The following is a 21,850-nucleotide window of genomic DNA, read 5'->3' on the forward strand; positions in this document are numbered from 1 at the left end:
TCTTTATATGTGTGTAAACATCCTATACTCTGTATATGTAAAAGATGATGACTGAATAGAGAAGGGTTCCAGGGATTTGCAAAATTTTCTAGGCTATATATTTGTTGACCCTCAACATGAGGCTGTTTCCTACGGCTAAATGTTTACAGTTCTCTTGCAATTCAAGAGGGTATACAAAGTGGGATGATTAGTATATTCAGCAAAGAAAAATACTGCATCACAGACAAAAGACTGTGTAGTGCTGTCTCTTAATTCAGTAATTCAACAACCTTTTAAATATATTATTCCTATGACACAAAATATCAAGACATTGTAGGACATTAATTTCTATTTTACAATAAGTTGGTTTTCTTACTGGACAAATACATCCTTTTTCTGTGTGAAAAGATGTGTCATTTACAGATATATGCAAATCAGGGTTTATGAACATGATCTACAGAAAAATAATCAGAACTCAGTTTTCTAAGCACAAATATGAATACCTTCCACTAATATTCTGATAACTAAGCATGAAACTAAACTCAAGTATTCTGAACATCAATAATCAGAATCCTGTTAAAATCCTTATGTATACCATGTTTATATATACACAATATATACTCAAAATTCTCAGTATTTGGAATGCAACTTTTAAAAGTGACATATATATATTTAAAAGGAGTGTTGGGATTTAAAAAAAGAAAAACCCAACCCATATTTAACATTCTTAGATTTTTAGATGTACCATTTGCCCGCGGAGTGCCCATTACTGCATATTGTATTTATATATTTGTTTCTAATTCTGAATGGTGATTTTTTATTCCTATAAAAGTTATACACTGATATGTTGCAAAAGCTGCTCTGAAGTGATGCTGGATCTCCCTTCTCCTATGAATAAAGGTCAAGCACAGGCATTTCCTGTTGTTTTTGCTGACATGACTTTTGTGAGTGATTACTGCTCTCCACATGCATAGAAGACTTCCTTCTTCCTCTAATTCATAGCCTCTCCAGTTCTGCCACTTTTAATTCTTAGTTGTGTCAGACACTAGTAGGCCACTCAAGCTGGAGAGTGTCGTCTAGTTATTAATAGGTTTTAAGGTAAGATGAGTGTAAAAAGTGGTATAAAATATTGTTTCAGCATAATGTATTTTAGCGCTCAGAAAAGCTGTTACATTAATACCATAACAAAGATAAATCCTATGTTTATCCACCACACACATTGAGTACATTGCAAGAAATTGTTGTGCAAACTTCCCTTTACTGCCCCACCACTGTACCTATTAATCCCCACATCCCTATTTTGGAGGGAAGGTGATAAAGAGTAGTCTAGTCTCCCTGCCTATTCAGTCCTTAACGTCAGTTTCAACAAATGAACCACATGGTGTCTTTGTGAAATAGACTCCAATCTAATAGAATGTGAACAGAGTTCACCAAAACGATTCCACTCCCACACCCAGGTGGTCCTCTGCATCCATGTGAACTTTGAAGAGTCCTGACTTCTTTTCTTTTAAATCTCTACTCACAAGGCCCAGATAGAATTCATCTTGAACTAGCCAGTGATATTCCTCAGTCTGCCAGATGAGAACCATTGGTCAACAGGCCTTGGAAAATTTTGTATGTCCAAGGGCTAAGTGCACTGATTTTTCTCCATTATTGTTCTACATTTGGTTTGGTTGTTCACCCTTTGAGTTCGAAGATGACCATAACATCACAGGTTGGTTTGGTTTCTGTGAACACGTGAGTGGCTGATCAGGCCAATTCGAACTTTGAACTGTCTGTGGCACACTAAACAAGAGATGCCGCTATGGATTACTTGATTAACAGCGGACATGCTGCTGTTGTGAGATTTACGCTGCTGGCACGTCTGCTGTGCCTCAGTAGTTCTCTGCTCATTAGGGTGACCAGATGTCCCGATTTTATAGGGACAGTCCAAATTTTTGGGTCTTTTTCTTATATAGGCTCCTATTACCCCCAGTCCCCGTCCTGATTTTTCACATTTGCTGTCTGGTCACCCTACTGCTCATAGATTGTAGCTCCAGTATGGATGAGGCTTTGCCAGGTAGAATGATCATGAGCAAGATCTTCACAAAACTCTGGGTCAATGTTGAAATGTCCCAAGGATAACTCGAGGGAGTCCTTGAAACATTTCTTCTGGCCTCCCTGAGAGCACTTTCCCTCCTTTAGCTTGCCATAAAAGATCTTTGGCAGTCGCTCATCTGACATTCTGGTGACATGGCCTGCCCATCTCATCTGTGATTTCATCAACAGAGTATAGATGCTTGGAATGCCTGCCCATATGAGAATCTCAGTATCTGAAACCCTTTCTTGCCATTTTATCCTCATCAGTTTCCTCAAACAGCCCATGTGAAAGTGATTCAGCTTCATAGCATGGCGTCTGTAACATGTCCAGGTTTCACACTCATACATCAGAGTTGGGAACACGATAGCTTTGTAGACCTTCAGGCCTCTACGCTCCCACATATTTGCACATAGTCTGTCAAAGGCCACACTTGCGTTGGCAATTCTGGCATTGGTTTCATCATCAATGTGAACTGCAGATGACAATGTACCACCGAGGTAGGTGAACTTGTCCACTGGAGGGTTTTGCCATTCACTGTGATAGCAGGCTCTACGTAACACTTTCCTGGTGCAGGCTGGTACATCACTTGTGTCTTTTTTACGTTAATTGTGAGACCAAAGTTGTCACAAGCTGAAGAGAAATAGTCCATAGTCCGCTGCATGTAAGACTCAGATTTGTCATTCACTGAACAGTCATGAGCAAACAGAAGATTGCGAACAGTCACTTCTGTACCTTCATCTTTGCCTGTAGTCGCCTCAAATTGAAGAGCTTGCCATCACTCTGGTATTTGATGCCAATCCCGGTGTCACAGTCATAAAAGGCAGAGAACATCATACTGAAGAGGGTTGGGGCCAACACACAATCCTGCTTGATTCCATTGGTGACTGGGAATGGTTCAGATGACTCACTGACAGTGAGTCACTGTCACCCACAATGCGAGTGAGCATGCCATCATTGAATTGCCGAAACATTGCAATGAATTTCTCCAGGCAACCAAATTTTGCCATGATAGTCCAATGGCCCTCCTGACTGACTCTATCAAATGCTTTTGTCAGGTCAATGAAAGTCACATGCAGGTTGGAGTTCTGTTCTTGGCATTTCTCCTGAAGTTGACGAGCTGCAAACACTGAATCTATGGTCCTGCATCCTTTCCTGAAGCCACACACTCAGGTAAGAGCCCTTGTTCAATATGTTTTCTACATATACCTCTGCACACATAGCATGTGGTCATTTTTACAGTATGTTATGTTAATGCATGTGAGTGGAAACTCCTGCCCTCATAAAGTTATGCGTTGATAACAGATGAGAAAGGAAGCAAAGTTTGTAATTTTGCGCAACTATAACATTATTTAATTCATGATAAAATAATTTGTAGAAGGTTTCTTAATCTTGCACTACTGACCTTTTCTTTCATCAATGCTTTTCCTATTAACGGTTCATATTCTGAGCTATAGTCACAGCTAAAAGACTAATTTGCTGGCAATTGCAGAAGCCCACTGTGCCACAGTATTCTATTATCTCACTGTGGCAGCTCTTTTCAGAGGCAAATGATCAAATTAACACCATGTTGAGTTTGTATACGGCCTTAGCCTTCCGGAGGGAGAATATAAATTAAGAATATTTGGCCTTGTCTACACTGCCACTTATAGCGCTGAAACATTCTTTGCTCAGGGGTGTGAAAAAACACCACCCTGAGCGATGCAAGTTTCGGCGCTGTACAGTGGCAGTGTAGATAGTGCTGGGTAGCTATTCCCCTCTCAGAGGTGGTTTTATTACCAAACATTACTCTCCCAGCTCTGGAGCCGTGACTACACAGCCACAAGGCAGCGCTTTAATGTTGGCTGTGTAGACATACCCTTGGGCTAGGTCTACACTACCCGCCTGAATCGGCGGGTAGAAATCGACCTCTCGGGGATTGATTTATCGCGTCCCGTCGGGACACGACAATCGATCCCCGAATCGACGCTCTTACTCCACCAGCGGAGGTGGGAGTAAGCGCCGTCGACAGGAAGCCACAGAGGTCGATTTTGCCACCGTCCTCACAGCGGGGTAAGTCGGCTGCGATGCGTCGAATTCAGCTACGCTATTCACGTAGCTGAATTTGCGTATCTTAAATCGACTCCCCCCTGTAGTGTAGATGTAGCCTTAGTTTGACTGTACTATGATCCAGATTATCAGAGGATCTTTTTATATATAGTTTCATCATAAACAGAAAAGCTGCTTTTTCCCATTGCATGAGATTCCTTTCTATACCCTTATCTTACCTCTGGGTACATGGATGTAAATGTGAGTCTGAAGTATAAGGATATGATACAATACAAGGACAAAAACTTTAAAATGATGTTATTAACAACACATGTTTACCTATATTGCTCACACCTTTAATTGAGTAAAAATTTGTAAAACCTATTTAATTGTCACTATTTATATTCATTGTTTGCCTTTTTTATTGCTGTCATTTGGACAATTTAAACCAATAGTCCAGGGATCGGCAACCTCTGGCACGCAGCCTGCCAGGGTAAGCACCCTGGCGGGCCGGGCCGGTTTGTTTACCTGCCGTGTCCACAGGTTTGGCCAATCGCGGCTCCTACTGACCGCAGTTCGCTGCTCCAGGTCAATGGGGGCTGCAGGAAGAGTGGCCAGCACATCCCTCTGCCTGCGCCGCTTCCCGCAGCCCCCATTGGCCTGGAGCGGCGAACCGCGGCCAGTGGGAGCCGCAATCGCCCGAACCTGCGGACGCGGCAGGTAAACAAACCGTCCCGGCCAGCCAGGGTGCTTACCCTGGCGGGCTGCGTGCCAAAGGTTGCAGATCCCTGCAGTAGTCATTTTCAATTTGAGGTCCAAAGTGCTGCAATATTTCAGGTTTAAAGAATATAAGGGAACGTTTTTATTTAAAAACAATGGTATTAATTGGATTTTTTTTAATTGTGGAATTGGTTTTGTTGCTCTTAGTCCTTATTAAAGCTTGTTTACCAAGTTTAAAATTTGGGTCAAAGTTAAGATGACAGTGTCCCTCTAACTTTTGGTTTCCATTGCTTGTACACTTGCATGCAGTGCTAACATGAGGTTTTATGTGCTTCTATATTTTACCTGAAAATCTTCAGTAAAAATAACTTATTTTCAGGTAGAGACAAGGTGGGTGTGGTATCTTTTATTGGACCAACAGTTGTTGGTGAGAGAGACAAGCTTTCAACCTTACACAGAACTCTTCTTCAGCTCTGGGAAACTTAGGGCTTGTCTAACACTGGTACTTTACAGCGCTGCAACTTTCTTGCTCAGGGGTGTGAAAAAATACACCCCTGAGTACTGCAAGTTTCAGCGCGGTAAAGTGTCAGTGTAGACAGTGCACCAGTGCTGGAAGCTGTGCTCCCAGCACTGGTAGCTACTCCCCTCATGGAGGTGGTTTTTTTATAGAGCTGGGAGAATACCGGTGCCGCGACTACACAGTCACGTTAAAGCACTGCCGCGCTTTACTCAAACTACGTCTACACCACAAATTACTTTGGTATAACTTACGTTGTTTAGGGGTGTGAATAATCTACTCCTGAGCGACATAAGTTATACGGACCAAAGTGCCAGTGTAGATAGTGCTATGTTGGCGAACCTCTCCCACCAACAAAGCTACCACTCTTGCAGAGGCATGAGTTATTAAGGCGACAGGAGAGCTCTCTCCTGGAAGCTTAGGCATTGGTGCAGCTGCACATCTGTCAGTGATGTAGTGTAGACACAGCCTCAGGGCATGTTTTCACTAGCAATGTTAAAGCGCTGCCATGGCAGCACTTTAACGTGGCTGTGTAGTCGCGGCAGAGCGCTGGGAGAGAGCTCTCCCACTGCTATAAAAAAATCACCTCCACGAGGGGAATAGCTCCCAGCGCTGGGAGTGCAGCTCCCAAGCACTGGTGCACTGTCTACACTGCCATGTTAGAGCACTGAAACTTGCAGCACTCAGGTGGGTGTTTTTTCACACCCCTGAGGAGAAAGTTGCAGCGCTCTAAAGTGCCAGTGTATATAAGAACAGGAGTACTTGTGGCACCTTAGAGACTAACAAATTTATTAGAGCATAAGCTTTCGTGGGCTACTGCCCACTTCTTCGGATGCATATAGAGTGGAACATATATTGAGGAGATATATATACACACATACAGAGAGCATGAACAGGTGGGAGTTGTCTTACCAACTCTGAGAGGCCAATTAAGTAAGAGAAAAAAAATTTTTTGAAGTGATAATCAAGCTAGCCCAGTACAGACAGTTTGATAAGATCCCACCTTTGCCACCATGTCAAGGCTGCTTCCCCACTCTGAACTTTAGGGTACAAATGTGGGGGCCTGCATGAAAACTTCTAAGCTTAACTACCAGCTTAGATCTGGTCTGCTGCCACCACTCCCAAATGTGCTAATTCCCTTCCCTGGGAAGCCTTGAGAGACTCTTCACCAATTCCCTGGTGAATACAGATCCAAACCCCTTGGATCTTAAAACAAGGAGAAATTAACCATCCCCCCTCCTACCTCCCACCAACTCCTGGTGGATCAAGATCCAACCCCCTTGGATCTAAAAACAAGGAAAAATTAATCAGGTTCTTAAAAAGAAGGCTTTTAATTAAAGAAAAAGGCCTCAGAATGTCAGTGTCACAAGGTGGAATAGATTGTTTAGTAAGAGTAATTAACACATATTTCAAGGGACTATTTAAGGTGAAGTGGCCCATTAACACCCCTCATGGCATAGGGAGGAAAAGAAATGTGGTGGTGGGAAGAGGGAAGTAGCTGGGAGGGATTGTTAGTGGGTTATAGATAGTTGTAATAAACCATAAATCCAGTGTCTCTGTTCAGTCCATGATTTTTGGTGTCTAGCAAAGTTATGAATTTAAGTTCCCAGGCTTGTCTTTTGAAAGGGTTGTGCAAGTGTCCTTTGAGGATAAGGACTGATAGCAATCACTCTATATCTGACCTATGTGAAAAGTGTTCACACACAAGCGATGGAGATGTGGTATTTTTATCTTATCATTCTCCTGTGAGAGTTCATTCAGGAACAGGGCCGGCTCTAGGTTTATTGCTGCCCCCCACCCCAGCCCTAGGCTCCCCCCCACCCCGCACTCCCCTGCTGCCCCAGCCCTGGGTTCTCCCCCCACCCACCCTCTGCCACCCTAGTGCTGGGCTCCCTCCTTTCCCCACACCAGTGCCCTCCCCTTAACCTGCACCCTCCTGCCGCCCCAGCCCTGGGTGGGTCACTGGTAACTCTCTCCCAGGGTGGGTCATTGAGCAGGAATCTTGGATGTGCACAGAACACAGACAGGATTGGTTCCCATATGGTTACAGAACTGCAGTAAAGTGGAACAATTTTCAGCTTGTGTAATTGGAGGATATCTGGATGCATATTATAAGACTGTCCTACATAAATGAGGAAAAGTTGAGGTGCCTTTATTATTCTTTTGTTCCACTCTTTCTTTCTATGGGGAATTTGCCAATGCAATATCACTGTCTTCCTTTTAAACAAATAAAACTTAAAAAAAAAAAAAAAGTCAATGGCTGTTGAAAATAGCAATTCCAGTTCTAAAAACCACTGGGAAGCATTTCTTGCTCAATTTTATCCTACTTTTTCTACAGCAAGTTACAGTGGATCAGTATATTTGATTTGGGAGAAATGAAGTAACAGCTGCCTGAACTGAGCTTGAGCACTCCTGAATTTTGAGGGTGTTCAAATCTGGAAGGCAGGTGCTAGATTCCCTTTCTGAATATTAGCTATATCTGGAAAGGAAAAGTAAATTTCTGCTTCCATGGTTCAGAAGTGGGAATCCTCCTAAGTGCCTGGTACGGTATCTAAAGCTGCCCAGGTCCAGAGCCTCCCCTCCCTTACTTTTCATTTTAAATTCTAGTGGAATCCATGTACCTCCCTTGCTAGGCTTCAGATAGAGAGGGGCACTGTCCATTTAGTCCACCCAATTCCTTCTTTGGGGGCTGCAAGGTGAGGTCACACCAGTATCCCTAATCCAGTCTAGGGATGTCTTTCTGGGCAAAGCCTTCTACTCCTTGGGCACACTTGCTCCCCATTCACAGTGCCACCCCTTTTGACTCACAGCAAGCTGCAGCATGGCTCTGCTACTTCACTCCCTCCTCCTCACTTTCCTGTTGATCGCTACCAAGGAATTGCTGGGAAATGTAGTTCTTTTCCTGCTCCAGGGCTGGCTCTATAGGCAGGGAGCTAGGCAAGGAACTACAGCTCCCAGGGTTCCATAGGTTCTCAGCTCCCATGCTGGATCCCCAGTTGCTCCGTGGCTCTGCTTCTGCAGGGTTGTGAGAGGGGAGGAAGTGAATGTTAAAAAAAATAATAATAAAGGATGGCCCAAATGCCGCCCCCTGCAAATGTGCCGCTCCAAGCACCTGCTTGTTTTGCTGGTGCCTAGAGCCGGCCCTGTTCAGGAATGTAGTGATTGTCTGTTTCACCCACATAGTTGTTATTGGGGCATTTAGTGTACCGAATGCAGTACCCCACATGTTGTGATAGGCATGTGTAGGACCCAGGGATCTTGAAAGCTGTGTTGTGAGGGCTGTTGTTGATCCTTGTAGCAGTGGCGACATGTCTGCAGATTTTGCATCTGTTGTTCTGTCAGGGTCTGGTGCTGCTTTGAGTTGGTGTGTCCTGGTCTGTGGGGAGCTTGCTTCTGATTATGAGCTTGGAGAGGATTGGGGGTTGTTTGAAGGCTGAAAGTGGAGTTTCAAGAAAGATTTCTTTCAGGATGGCATCCCTATCGTGTATGAGTTGTAGATGTTTGGTGATACCCCATATGGGTTCCAGTGAGGAATGGGTAGGTGACAATTAGGGATGTGGGGTCAAAGGGTGGATTTTTTTCTGTATTGAAGCAGATTCTCTCAGGTATTTGAGTGACCCATTCCATGATGCGATCTATTTCTCTGGTGGAATGTCCTCGTTTGGTGAAGGAGATTCTGAGTATGTTAAGGTGTATATCCCAGATTTTCTCCTCAGAGCATATTCTTTGGTATCTGACTACCTCATTGTAGATAACAGATTTCTTGGTGTGTTTAGGGTTGGTTATTGGATCTGTGAAGATAGGTTTGGAGATCCCCGGGTTTCTTGTATATAGTTGTCTGTAGGGTTCCATTGTTGAAGCTGATCGTAGTGTCCAGGAAGTTTCAGGTAGATATTTAGTTGAAGATAAACCAGCTGTTTCCTCATTTTCTGAGAAGACAGAAGAACTCTAAATATCTCTGTGTATTTATTTAGTTACCAACCTTAAAATCTGAGCAGTTACTAATGATTTTAATTGGTGGATATCCAGTCATCACAATGGAAGGTCAACTCCTGCTTACTGTACTCAGCTGAATAGTCCTATAGAAGTCCATGTGGCTACTGCATTGAAAGGTTGAATTTGGCCCAGAAACAGTAGACTTCTCAGAATTCCTAACTAATTGCCCTTAATGCAATGAGGTTTAGAAATATATAAAAACTGTGGCTGAAGTTTTCAGGTGATTGCAATTTAGCATAAAACTAACCTCTACACAGTGAGCTAAATTCATCCCAAGTGTATCTCCATTATTTCAAATTAATAATTTGACCTAGTATGTTTTGAGCACCTGTCACTTAAACTGGGATTTTGCCATGCAAAAGATTTGGGATAGTTGCCAGAACAGAGTAGTAACTCTCCCCTCTGAGTTGGGAAACAGACATCAAGTATGTCCAAGCTACTTACCTCAGGAGGAAAGATTTACAGAATTGTTAAGAGGGCACATTATGATGACTATTTCATGCAGGGGCATCAAAGGGTACTAGTTATTTGTTTTCCCAACCAGAGATGAGGTGTTGCAGCCGTTAACAAGAGAGAAAGATAGAATGGAATGAGAATGGAAACAATTACAGGTCTGTCTCATCTTACGCTGGGGTTACGTTCCACAGTCAGCGCGTAAAGCGAAAACCGCGTATAGTCAAAATTACATTGAGTGTAATGGTGGGCGGAATCGCCTGCACTACAGGAACAGTATTTAAATTGTTATTTTTCTCTTTTGTTTTTGTTTTTGCCGACCAAGTAAAGCTGAATTCGCGCATGTTAAATGCGCGTAAGATGCGACAGACCTGTATTTCCAAAAGGACACAGTTGCTTTAACTTAAACCAGGATAATAGAGCTGGTTAAGTACTATGTAAGTAGTATTTGAAAACATTCCTTATGATATCAAACAGCTGTTTGACACAACCATGTTCAGACTCTTTCTTTGCTCTTCATGAACATTTGTACGATTACAAGTGTTTAGGGTATGGCTCTTCTCCATATGAATATTTGCATTGAACATACAAACAATGGTGTTCATTATTTGTCATTCATCATTCACTAGTCCTCATTCTCCTGTTTGAAAGGTTTTGCTTATTTGATTAGGGATCAGATATTATTTTGTGACTCAGCTGACTAGTCAGACATCACAACAACAAAAAGTCAAACAGTTCACAAATAAACTTGTAGGCTGAAAAATGTTGGTGCAAACTGTTCTTGAATATTTACAAGCAAATGCATTCTTCACAGAGACCCAGATTAATTCACAAATATTAAATTGCACTAAAAGGGCAGGTGGTTTGTTGTCATATTCCACAGTTTTTACAAACATGAAATGTTGGCATTTTTCATGGCCGGGTAGGTCTCCTGAAATTATCTGCTTTGATAGCTAAAAATATTCACTACACTGCAGAGTACCAATTTCATACATTTCAATAAGTCAGAAAGAGGCACGCTAGTTTTCTCAGCTTCACTGAATATCCATGTGTTTTTCCCCATTTGTTAGGTTTCTTTAAAGGTCACCAAAGGTCATGCATAAAAGTCAAGTAGGTACCCTGATGACAAAATTTGGCACCAAGTGTTTTTGGCAATATTAGTACAACCTTATTACCTATCTGATTATCCCTAAATTCATTCAGGGCCAGACTAAGAATAGTTTTCTCAGATAATGGTGTTTAATGTCTTTGGAGGGTGATTATTCCTTGATAATTATGTAATCTTCCAGTTCAAGATAGAAGTATGAGTCAGAAACTGAGGAATACTATCATAAACAGTATGGAGTTTAATTTATGACACCTGTAGGTTGTGGCTACGCTAAGCAAAGATACCACAGCAAGGATGCATTGATTCCATTAAACACTTTGCTCATCTTTCCAATGTAGGCATCGATCCAGCAACACTGTTTTTAAAAAATTGATTTCTTCATATTCATTGTCACTATCTTATTGATTGAAGTGATGAGAAAAAGGTGAGGCAGTGGCTAATAGGGTATTTGTGCGGGCCCCTTGATTCTGGAATTTGCTTCCAACTTGGCCCACCAGAGCTCAGCCTGCTACATTTCCAGACAACTTTTCTCTCTGAATCCCTTCTCTCTATTTTGATTATAGGAAAATGCAGGTTTCAGCTTATCTAAGAACTGGAGCATACTGTATTAACTTTTTACCTGGGTTTATAGCTGTCTCCTGCATAGTAAGAAATACAACAGCAGCACATTTTGGTGACCTCAGACAAATACAGAACTTATAGTTCCTAATGAACTCTCTCCTACTCTCCCTGCCCCTGCCCTCGCGCCAGAGGAGTTCTGCCCCCTGCCAATTATTGGGGAGGGTGCTCCCTGCTTGACCCCCCCCCCCCTTGTGCACACCCCTGACTAGATAAAAATGAGTTTGGTTCTCCCTGTACATTCATTAATCTTTTGTAAATGCAACATATTTATACAAATTTCTTATGAATTGGAAAAATTGCATAATCTATATTTGTAACAAAATTAATTACTTTAAAAATGCCTATTATACATACAATTTAGCTATAAAACTACTGCTATTAATATGAAAACTGTTTTACAAGTAATAAATTAGTCACATGACCAGCTTTGCAGCTTGTGGCAGAGCAACAGACATCACTTGGTCAGGCAAACCAAGAAGAGCAAAATTGAAAGTCTCTGAGCAAAGTTCTCCTCCTCATCCTCATGACATTACTCAACTCTAGTATGCTGCTCTCCCTACACATGAGAGACACTCACTGACTTCATGCACATCATTGCCTACACAGTCACTCACTCACTCATAAGTCAGGAAATGTGAAAATGAAGATAATTCACAATGTAAACTTTGCCCCCTTTGTATGTTTACTATAGTCCAATTATGTGATGACATACTATACGCCATCAAATAATATATACTCCATCTAAGATAACAGTAGCACATAAAGACTATATCGAGAGAAAACAAAGGTTTGCAGTTTGCTTAGTAAAGAACCAAACATGGACCAAAATGTCAGAATTCTGGAAATTGTCAGGTGCACACCCTGTAGAGATATTTCCATGAAAGTTACTACACAATGATGAAGACAAATATTTGATATAGAACACAGTTGTGAAATTCTCATGAGAAGTGAGACAATACAGCAAAAACAATTGTAACGACAGACAAACGATGAGCATAGAGATTTTTAAAGCATCCAGGGGAAAAAAGAGTGCAATAATAAACTATACATTTCACATCTTAGATAATTAACTCCAAGAACACAGAAGGAAATGGGTCAAGTTACACCATTTCTTATTAATGAAAGCACTGATATAGCAAAATTAAAAGTCATCTTTAGGGTGTTCAAACATTTGTTTTGGGACGAAAGAAACTGAGTGATGCCTAAGAAAATATTCAATGTGTTAAATAGTGAGAGGGACAATATGAAATATGAGAGGACCAGGTACCAAAAGTGTTTCACAAGCCCCGAAGAAGTGGGCTGTAGCCTACGAAAGCTTATGATCTAATAAATTTGTCAGTCTCTAAGGTGCCACAAGTACTCCTGTTCTTTTTGCGGATACAGACTAACATGGCTGCTACTCTGAAACCTGTCACAAGCCCCTTGAGACTCACTCATAAAAAAGAAAAGTTATCAGACTCGCCTCAAAAAAATGATTTGGTTATGAAATTCTGGAGCAGAAGCTTTTTTTTCTTCTTAAGAGGAAGAGTTTCTACTAAAAGGACAAGTGGAAGCTTCCTTTTCTCTTTTCTTAGGTGAAAATCTTATTGCCACCTCTGCTGAATTAATTATAATGACAAAATATAACTTGGGCATAAGTTCTGAGAGCTCCTACTTGCATGCCTATATGTACAGTGATAACAGACACTTGGCGGCCTATAACTCCTTTTTATCATTACTCAGATGTGAAAAAGATCTAGGATGCTGTCTCACCATAAAGAAACTAGTTTGGAAGGAAAACTGGGATTAGATTAGGGGGAAGTAAAGAAACTCAGGCCTTATAGCCCCAAAAATAATATGTCATTGTTAGGAAAACCTAAATGATCTTTAAAAACTACTTTATAACAGAGCCCAAAAATAAATAAATTACCATGAGAAAGGAAAAGTTCCAGCCTGCAGTAATCCATTCATTGTTTATAAACTGGTTACTATAAGGTTACAGCTGTTTCCTCATCTGTAATTTAAAGGTTCAGCTGCAAAAATTGGAGCATGCTGGGAAAAGTTCCAATATAAAGGACAAGAACTTCCCAAAGGAGGTGGAAGTTTCTAAAACTGGTATATAGTCAAGTTGCCTTAAAGGTAACAATATTGCCAACCCAAATGTTATGCGTTAGTTTTACCAAAAAACATAGATTGGCTTTAAAATCATGAGATTATGTAAAAATAATAGATGTGATGTTCTTTTAATTTGCCTTCTGTTTTTTGAGACTTTAGGGTGCACTGGGGTCATATTTTGAAGTTTTCTCCATAGCCATGAGTGCTCACATTTTTCTGTAAGAATGAAGGTGGAAATCATCACATATTCACTTGACTCTAGGAGCTGGAGCTTTAAGGAAAACAATAATTATCATGTATCAGAGGGGTAGCCGTGTTAGTCTGGATCTGTAAAAAGCAACAAAGAGTCCTGTGGCACATAGACTAACAGATGTATTGGAGCATGAGCTTTCACGCTTATGCTCCAATACATCTGTTAGTCTATAAGGTGCCACAGAACTCTTTTGCTTAATAATGATCATGAGACTCATGACAAAATCATGAGAGTTGGCAACAGTGAATAGGCCCGAGGTGCTACTAATGCTCTGTAGAAACTTTTATTTTTATTAGTAAAGATAGTACAGTTCAGAAAAAGAAGGATATTGCCTACGGGTGATCATCTTTATTCTTCATTTCAGAGGTAACTTTTTTGAAGTAAAAGATTAAGATATTTTGGTTCTATTGCTACAGTCCTATGTAGTGGCTCTGCTGAACCACATCAGCAAATATTGATTTAGGCAATTAAGTCCCTTGAGATAAAACGAGAAGATAAAAGAGATGTTTTAACTCCTTTTTTGTCTAAAATAATACAAATAGATGTGTTTTTGAGGGAAAATATTTAATGCTGCTTGTATGCAGCCTTTGAAAATGGTGTGTTTGAATACTCTCCACTGTTCCACAAACTGATTTTACTCTCTAGGAAGATTAACACTCTTGAAAATCTGTCCAGGAATTATAACCTTAAAATATAAAGTTTAATTAAAGGAGCTAATGGAGATAATTTAGGAATCCTCCTGAACTTTTTTTTTTTTTTGGATTCTAAATCTGAAATTCTGCTTAAAAGCTCTTGTGGGTCAGCATTTAGGTTCTTAATCAGAATTCCTGTTCTCTTTAGATATACTCGTTGAATCTGGAATGCATGTAAGCACCCTAAAAATCTGCTTAGATATTGAAAGACAGCAAGATTGTTAGAAATCTGGGTTTAGAAGAATTATTTCTTCAACACACTGAGAAGTAAATTTTCTGGTGTTGGCAACTCAAGTTTTTAAACAAGTGAGCTTTGTTGTTGTTGGAGTAATTATTTTGTTGGTAATATTTCTCTGCTCTCTTCTGTAAGGGGGGGAGGTGAGAAGTATGTGCCATAAACCCTAACAATTCTCCCTGTCCTTGACCTATTTTTCCTCCTGCTTGAATAGAACTCTAATTTGTATCACTTAGCAGTTTAACTTTTTTACGTGTTTTGTCTGTAATCTTCATGGAGGAGGTGGCTGTCAACATACCTGATGGTTGAGAAATTGAGAGGGATCTAATATATCACAACAGTTACATAAAATGCATTTCCACATGATGGCAGGAAACTGTAGAAGATTAAACTAATTCATCTGAAGGTCTAGAACTGTGAACAGCCCCAAGCTCAGTCTTAAACCTAAACTGAGAGAGGATTTAAGAAAAGTTACTGGCACATGTTGGTTAATCATGGAATTACATACACCCTACAAACTATTTCACGAATGAGAATGGCTGTGTCTCAGAAATGACCCACACACTTCATAAGAGACTATGTGGTCAATTGTGAGCTGAATTTAATGAGGGATTATTTCAATGCCTTTAAAACAGATGACTGCCCTAGGTGGAAGGAGTCCATTAAAAGGGAAAGAATGTAATTGTGAGTCTTCCCTAGGTTACCAGGTCAGTAAACGAAAAGAGGGACAGCTTACACCTTAACATTGACTAGCTGAGTGGCAGAGCTTGTATGATGTAACTTAATGTATATTTCTCCTCATGTAAATTAATAACCACAGCTATAAAGAAGTGGTTATGGGTTCCAGACATTCACCTTTCTTCAGTCCTAATTTGCAGGAGTTCCCTGGGATCTGTTTTTTGTTACACATTTTGTATTGTTAATACATCTAATAAATCTTCCATTAGCTGTCTTTCAGATAATTATTCTTGCCTCTTACAGATTAACTATCAAATAAGGGAGAGAGAAGGGCTGTTAGACTACCCCCTTGCCCGGAAGGAAAGCTCCCAGTCTGCTTCTCTGGGTTTTCCAACAAAACCCAGGGAGGAGGGGGCATTTTCAAAAATTTAAAAATAAACAAACAAAACCATAAATAACATTAGGCCCTACACAAAGTAGCAAAAAAGGGAACATTTTTTTCTCCTTTGCATGATACCTTAATTTAATTTTTGGAGGGAAAATGTGGAAATGTTAGTCCCTATCAGGACAGCAATTTTTTTGTTTTCTTTTTTTGATTTAACGTTTTAAAATAAGTTTGCATTTTCCAAGGCTTGCCTTTCCAGATTCCTTAGCAGTCCTTGGTTTCCAGTGGAAAGGATGGTATGGACTCCAAACACCTATGAGTAAGGAGTGAGAATTTGAAAGTGCTTTCAGAGTAGCAGCCGTGTTAGTCTGTATCCGCAAAAAGAACAGGAGTACTTGTGGCACCTTAGAGACTAACACATTTATTTGAAAATAAGCTTTTGTGGGCTACAGCCCACTTCATCAGATGCATAGAATGGAACATATAGTAAGGAGATATATATACACATACAGAGAACATGAAAAGATGGGAGTTGCCCTACCAACTCTAAGAGGCTAATTAATATTAATTAATTAAGATGAGCAATTAGCAGCAGAAGAAAAAGCTTTTAGAAAATCTTAGGGCAGTTCTGGTTCTCTCAATTTCTGAATGTGGGTTTATAATGGAAAGTGCTGACACACACTTTAGAAACTCTTAAGTAAAAAGTTGTCATGTTACCACAAAGCAGCTAACACTTTAAAAGTAACTTTCTAATAGTTATTTCCTGTTTATTAGTATTATTTCCTAGCAATGAATAGTGAACATCTTGGAGACAAGTATGAACTGTAGGTCCCTATTATGTACCTAGGTAGTATGGTGATGGGTGCCTTTATAAATACATATAACAGCAGTGCGGTGTTGGGATTTGGCAGCCACGTCATGAATTCTTTGGCACTAACATTGTCAGCTTCTGAGCCTTTTACCTGTCAGCGGAACTAGTTACTGTCCTGGAAACACAAGTTATTCATTGAAGAAGGTTTTAACCATTATATTTCAATGAGGCTTGGGCTGTAAATCAAACCTTTTACCCTCAGTACAATGAGATGATACCCACGTTGGCACTTATCCTTCCAGGGGGATTTCACAGTCTCTCTCTCTTCCCCTGGTTCTGTTGATTTTTTTTTTCCTCTCACCTCTTTGCTTTCTGCCTTTGTGACACATAACTCTACTCGCACCCTTAACCCAGCTTCCCACTTGCTTTCCCTCACTGCCTGTCTCTTCTTCCTGCCTCCTCTGTTCCCTCCTGGCTGTTCCCCTCTCCTCTTAGCAGGGAGGTGGGGGAGGGTCAAGGGAGGCTCCCCTGTTCTTGCTTCAGTTTTTCCCTTTTCTCTCAAATTGTCACAGACTCTTCTGATTCCAGCGTTCTGTCCTTTCTCTTGGTGGAGGAGGGACCTCATTCAAATGTTCTGCCTGTTTGACTGGGAATGGAGATAAAAATCATGCAAATCCTGGTAAAGCACTGTAAGAGCTGTATGTTCCTATGTCTGAGGAGTTTAAACACTTCTAATGTTATGTACAAAAACACTGTTAAAAGAACATTAAGGTTGCAAAGTCAGGCAGTCATACGTTTGGAAAGGCCAAAATTAAAGCACTATGCAGTGTAGTTGTAGCCGTGTCTGTCCCAGGATATTAGAAAGACAAGGTGGGTGAGGTAATACCTTTTAGTGGACCAACTTCTGTTGGTAAGAGAGACAAGCTTTTGAGCTACACAGAGCTCTTCTTCAGGTCTGGGAAAGGTACTCAGTATCACAGATAAATACAGGAGCAAACAGATAGTTTAGCATAAGTAGCTAGCATATATTCTAAGGAACCATTCAGCCTCATTTTTGGAAAATGGCTGATTCAATTTTTATTCATATCCAATGCAGAGACAAAGCATGGAAAACTTCAACCCAAATGATTTGTTTGCCAAAGTCATGCACAATAGAAAAAAAGGGTTAAAATGGCTAGTATTAAGCAATCTTAAGGTATGTATTGCTACTACTCCACAGGTAGCTACAAAAGCGTTCACACAGCAAAAATCAATTAATCAAATTGTGTGTTCCAGGGAGACTTGCAAATATCAAATTAGTCAGTCAAATCTATCATTGGATAAACTGGTGCAGTAACAGAAGTCATTCTTAAACCTATAACGTGATAACAGCTGTCCCTGAAATACTAAACTACAGTTCATACATTTTAACAGTTTACATACAATTACACAGAAACATTAAGTTTACATACCATTGCAGAGAAAAATAAACAATGCTCTGCACAGATATGTGCTCAGCTTCCTTGTTTACTGTTAGAGTCTATCTTTAATAGTCATGCTTTTAGGCTCTCTTTTTTCTTAGGCTTCATTGGTGAAGAGAGGGGATAACACTCAGGTTTATTATGAATTGTGCACTTCCTAAGGAGATCTTAGTGAGCATCTGTCATGTTCTGGGATGCAGTTCAGACGAGTGAGGGGCTGTCACCATCTGCCCTGTAACCTTGGATGCCTCTATAGGTGCAGGAACTAGGGGCGTGGGGGTTGCTGCAGCACCCATATTTTTGGGCTTGGGTCCTGGCCTCCGGCCCAGTTCCCAGGCCACCAGTTCCACGCTGGGGCCCCGCTTCCTGACCGCTGGCCCTGTGCCTCAGGCTTCGTGCCCTGCTCTTGGAGTACTGGCCCTGCTTCCCGCCAGCCCCCCCACTTCCAGGGTTCTGCTCCTGGGGTTCTGGCCACTAACCCTGTGGCGGGGCAGTGCTCCTGGCCCTGTGCCCGCCCCCATCATTTGCCCCCTTGCCCTTGTCCGGGTCCCCCCTCCCAGAGATATGGCACTGCTCCGGGCCCCAGCTGGGTGTGGGCACGGACAGGGGTAAGGGGGCTGGCTTTCAGCACCCCCACTACAGTAACTCCTCGCTTAAAGTTGTAGTTATTTTCCTGAAAAATGCTACTTTAAGCGAAACAAAGTTAAGCGAATCCAATTTCCCCATAAGAATTAATGTAAATGGGGGGAGGTAAGGTTCCAGGGAAATTTTTTTCGCCAGACAAAAGACTATATTTTATATAGACAGATACACACACACACATATATACAGTATAAGTTTTAAACAATTTAATAGTGTACACAGCAATGATGATTGTGAAGCTTGGTTGAGGTGGTGGAGTCAGAGGGTGGAATATTTCACAGGGTATGCCTTACTGCTGAGCCCTCAAGGGTTAACACATTGTTGTTAATGTAGCCTCACACTCTACAAGGCAGCAGGAATCGAGGGAGGGGAGACAGCATGGCAGAGAGAGAGACACACACCCACCATGTGTGAGAGAGAGAGAGACGCACATTTTCCCTTTAAGTACGCTGACCCCACTCTAAGAACACTGCCTTTTTAAGTAGATCAACAAGTTGAGACAGCAGCTGCTGCCAGTAAGCTCCCTCCATCCTGAGCCCTGTCACAACACCACCCTGCTCTGTGGAGATGGGGGGCAGGAGTGGGGGGACAGGAGCAGGGGGGAGGGGGACACCCTGACACATAGGCACTGACTTCCCCTCTTTCCCGTAGGTGCTTGATCCCACCCTCTGCCCCTGGCCCCGTCCCCAGTCCACCCCTTCCATGAGGCCCCTTCCCTGCCACCATTCCAACCCCTTCCCCAAAGTCCCTGCCCCAATTCTGCCCCCTCCCTGCCAATATTCCAACTCCTTCCCCAAATCCCCACCCCAGCCCCGCCTCCTCCCCTGAGTGTGCCACGTTCCCGCTCCTACCCCCCCCCCCCGAAGCATGTTAATGCTGCCAAACAGCTGTTTTGCGGTTGTCGGATGGGAAAAGCTGGGAGGTAGGCAGAGGAGTGGGGACACGGTGTGCTCAGGGGAGAGGAGCTTGGCTGCTGGTGGGTGCTGAACACCCACTAATTTTTCCCTGTGGGTGCTCCATCCCCGGAGTTAAGTTGAGTTAATGCCCCGACATTAGCACCTCTCTCCCACCCCACCCGGAGCAGCAGCACACGGTAGTGGGGGGAGGAACAGCTGAACTGCCTGGCACTTTATAGCCTGATAGGCGGCAGTTGCACAGGGAACTCGGGACCACCTGAGTTCCAAGCCCCCACCAGCTAGCTCCAATGGGCTGCTCTTCCTGCAAGCAGTGGACAAAGCAGGCGGCTGCCAAACAATGTTAGAAGGGAGCATTGCGCAACTGTAAATGATCATGTTCTCTAATTGATCAGCAACGTAACAACAAAACAACATTAACCGGGATGACTTTAAGTGAGGAGTTACTGTATTAAAAGGGTTCCAGCACCACTGGATGTCTCACAATGATCTTCTGTTGTACTCCCAGCCTGGGCTGCTCACAAACAGCGTGCCAGAATGCAGGTCGCACCCTGAGAGTCTGTGTATAGCTGCAGCCCTGGTCCAACAACTCTGACCCCAGCAACCTGTCAGCAACATACCATCCATCCTCTGGCTTCCATCAGCCTTGGTTACTATGTGCAGGGTGATCCCAACATACTCCCAGGCCTGACTTCTCCCCAAAAACATGTGTTCTGCACTGCCTAGCCCTCTCCTGCACAGTTCAGATATCAAAGGTCCGTTGCCCCTGTAAGGGGTCAATCTGCAACAGTTTGCTACTTTAAACACAACTCTGGATTAGTTTTGAATAAAATATAAAACAAGTTTATTTAACTACAAAGAGATTTTGAGTACAAGGTATTAAAGTCAGACATGGTTACAAGAAGAATAAAGGTAAAATGCTCTTTGGTAGCTAAGACTTAAACTAGATTTGGTTTAAGGTAAACTCATTACCACTGGTTCCCAGAAACATTGCTGACCAATTTCTCAGATCAGGACCATCCCCAAAGTCAAAGGGCTCATTCCTTTGCTGTCTTGGGGTGCGTGTGTGTGAGAGAGAGAGATCCCAGGGTGTTTCCCCCCCTCAATTTTATAGTCACCCTTGGAAAATGCATTTTCCTGAGTGTTACCCCTAGATAAAGTTCCTTCCAGCTGTAAGGATGGAGACATGGAGTCATGTGGTGAAAGAGAGTCCATGTTGTTGTTTGCTAAAATGCAGCTCCATCTATTCCTGCCCCGCTTCCTTGCCAAAGAACATCCACTTGACAGATGATTGACAATCAACTTTGATAACACCTGGCTAGAGGCATCAGCTTGTCCTTTGTCTTTGCGAAATAGATTTACTTCCTCTGCAGGCTTGTCTGGTAAACACATTTCAGTCATAATTTCAGCTTATGATCATAACTTTACACAAAACTTTGCTATACACATTTCACCATGATACGACTGACCAGTGAGTTATTAGTTTTCAATAGTGGGGAGGTATGAATACAGGAGTGTATTCGGTCACAGCACCCGGCATCCTGTCTGGTTTTCAAACGAGGGTAGCTATGAGACCCTTGCTTCCTGCCATATCTCTTCTTACTGATGACAAAGAAGGATATTTTTACTTGCATAGTTTGGAATGTGGCAGAGTCAGCCTTATAAGGGAAAGGAACACCTTTGCTTTCTCTATGAAGGGCAGAAATATAAACAATACTTTGAAAACTGTCAGATGTGGGGGAAACTGTATTTTGGAAAATACACCCCTATTCAGTCTACTTCTTGAGTTAACACAGACAAAAAGGGAATCACTTGCTTCTTTTAAAAGGAGTCATGTGTTTGCTTAGAATAGAGAGGTTGTGAAAGCTCCTTCACTGGAAGTTTTCAAAAGGAGGCTGGATAGCCATCTGTCTAGGATGGTTTAGACCCAACAAATGCTGCTAGACTAGATGACCCTTGCGATTCCTTCTACCCCTATGGTTCTAACCTATAGAATTAAATAGAGTAACTTATAAAATGCTATTTTTATAAACTACTGGGCTGGGAAGGTTATGTAGTAGTAGTGTATAAACCGACAGTTTAATAAAAATAGACTTGCTGAGAGTCTCTTCTTTGATACAAGACTCAAAGAACATAAAATGAAATAGTTAATGTAACTATGCATTATGATAAGACTCAGTAATAGCA

General features: G+C 41.9%; 1 long non-coding RNA gene across 2 annotated transcripts in view; it reads left to right on the forward strand.

Moving 5' to 3' along the window:
- The window catches only part of LOC128830617 (uncharacterized), a 53,845-nt gene that overhangs the window by 7,462 nt on the left and 24,533 nt on the right, over positions 1-21,850 (forward strand). Inside the window, exons 2-3 of one of the 2 annotated variants that reach the window (XR_008443617.1) lie at positions 3,115-3,229; positions 17,220-17,288. This is a non-coding gene — a long non-coding RNA (uncharacterized LOC128830617). Of the gene's footprint in view, positions 1-3,114; positions 3,230-17,219; positions 17,289-21,850 lie in introns of those variants that run through there. The other variant, XR_008443616.1, reaches the window with a different exon arrangement.

This window comes from Malaclemys terrapin, chromosome 1 (assembly GCF_027887155.1).
Source record: "Malaclemys terrapin pileata isolate rMalTer1 chromosome 1, rMalTer1.hap1, whole genome shotgun sequence".
Lineage (NCBI taxonomy): Eukaryota > Metazoa > Chordata > Testudines > Emydidae > Malaclemys > Malaclemys terrapin.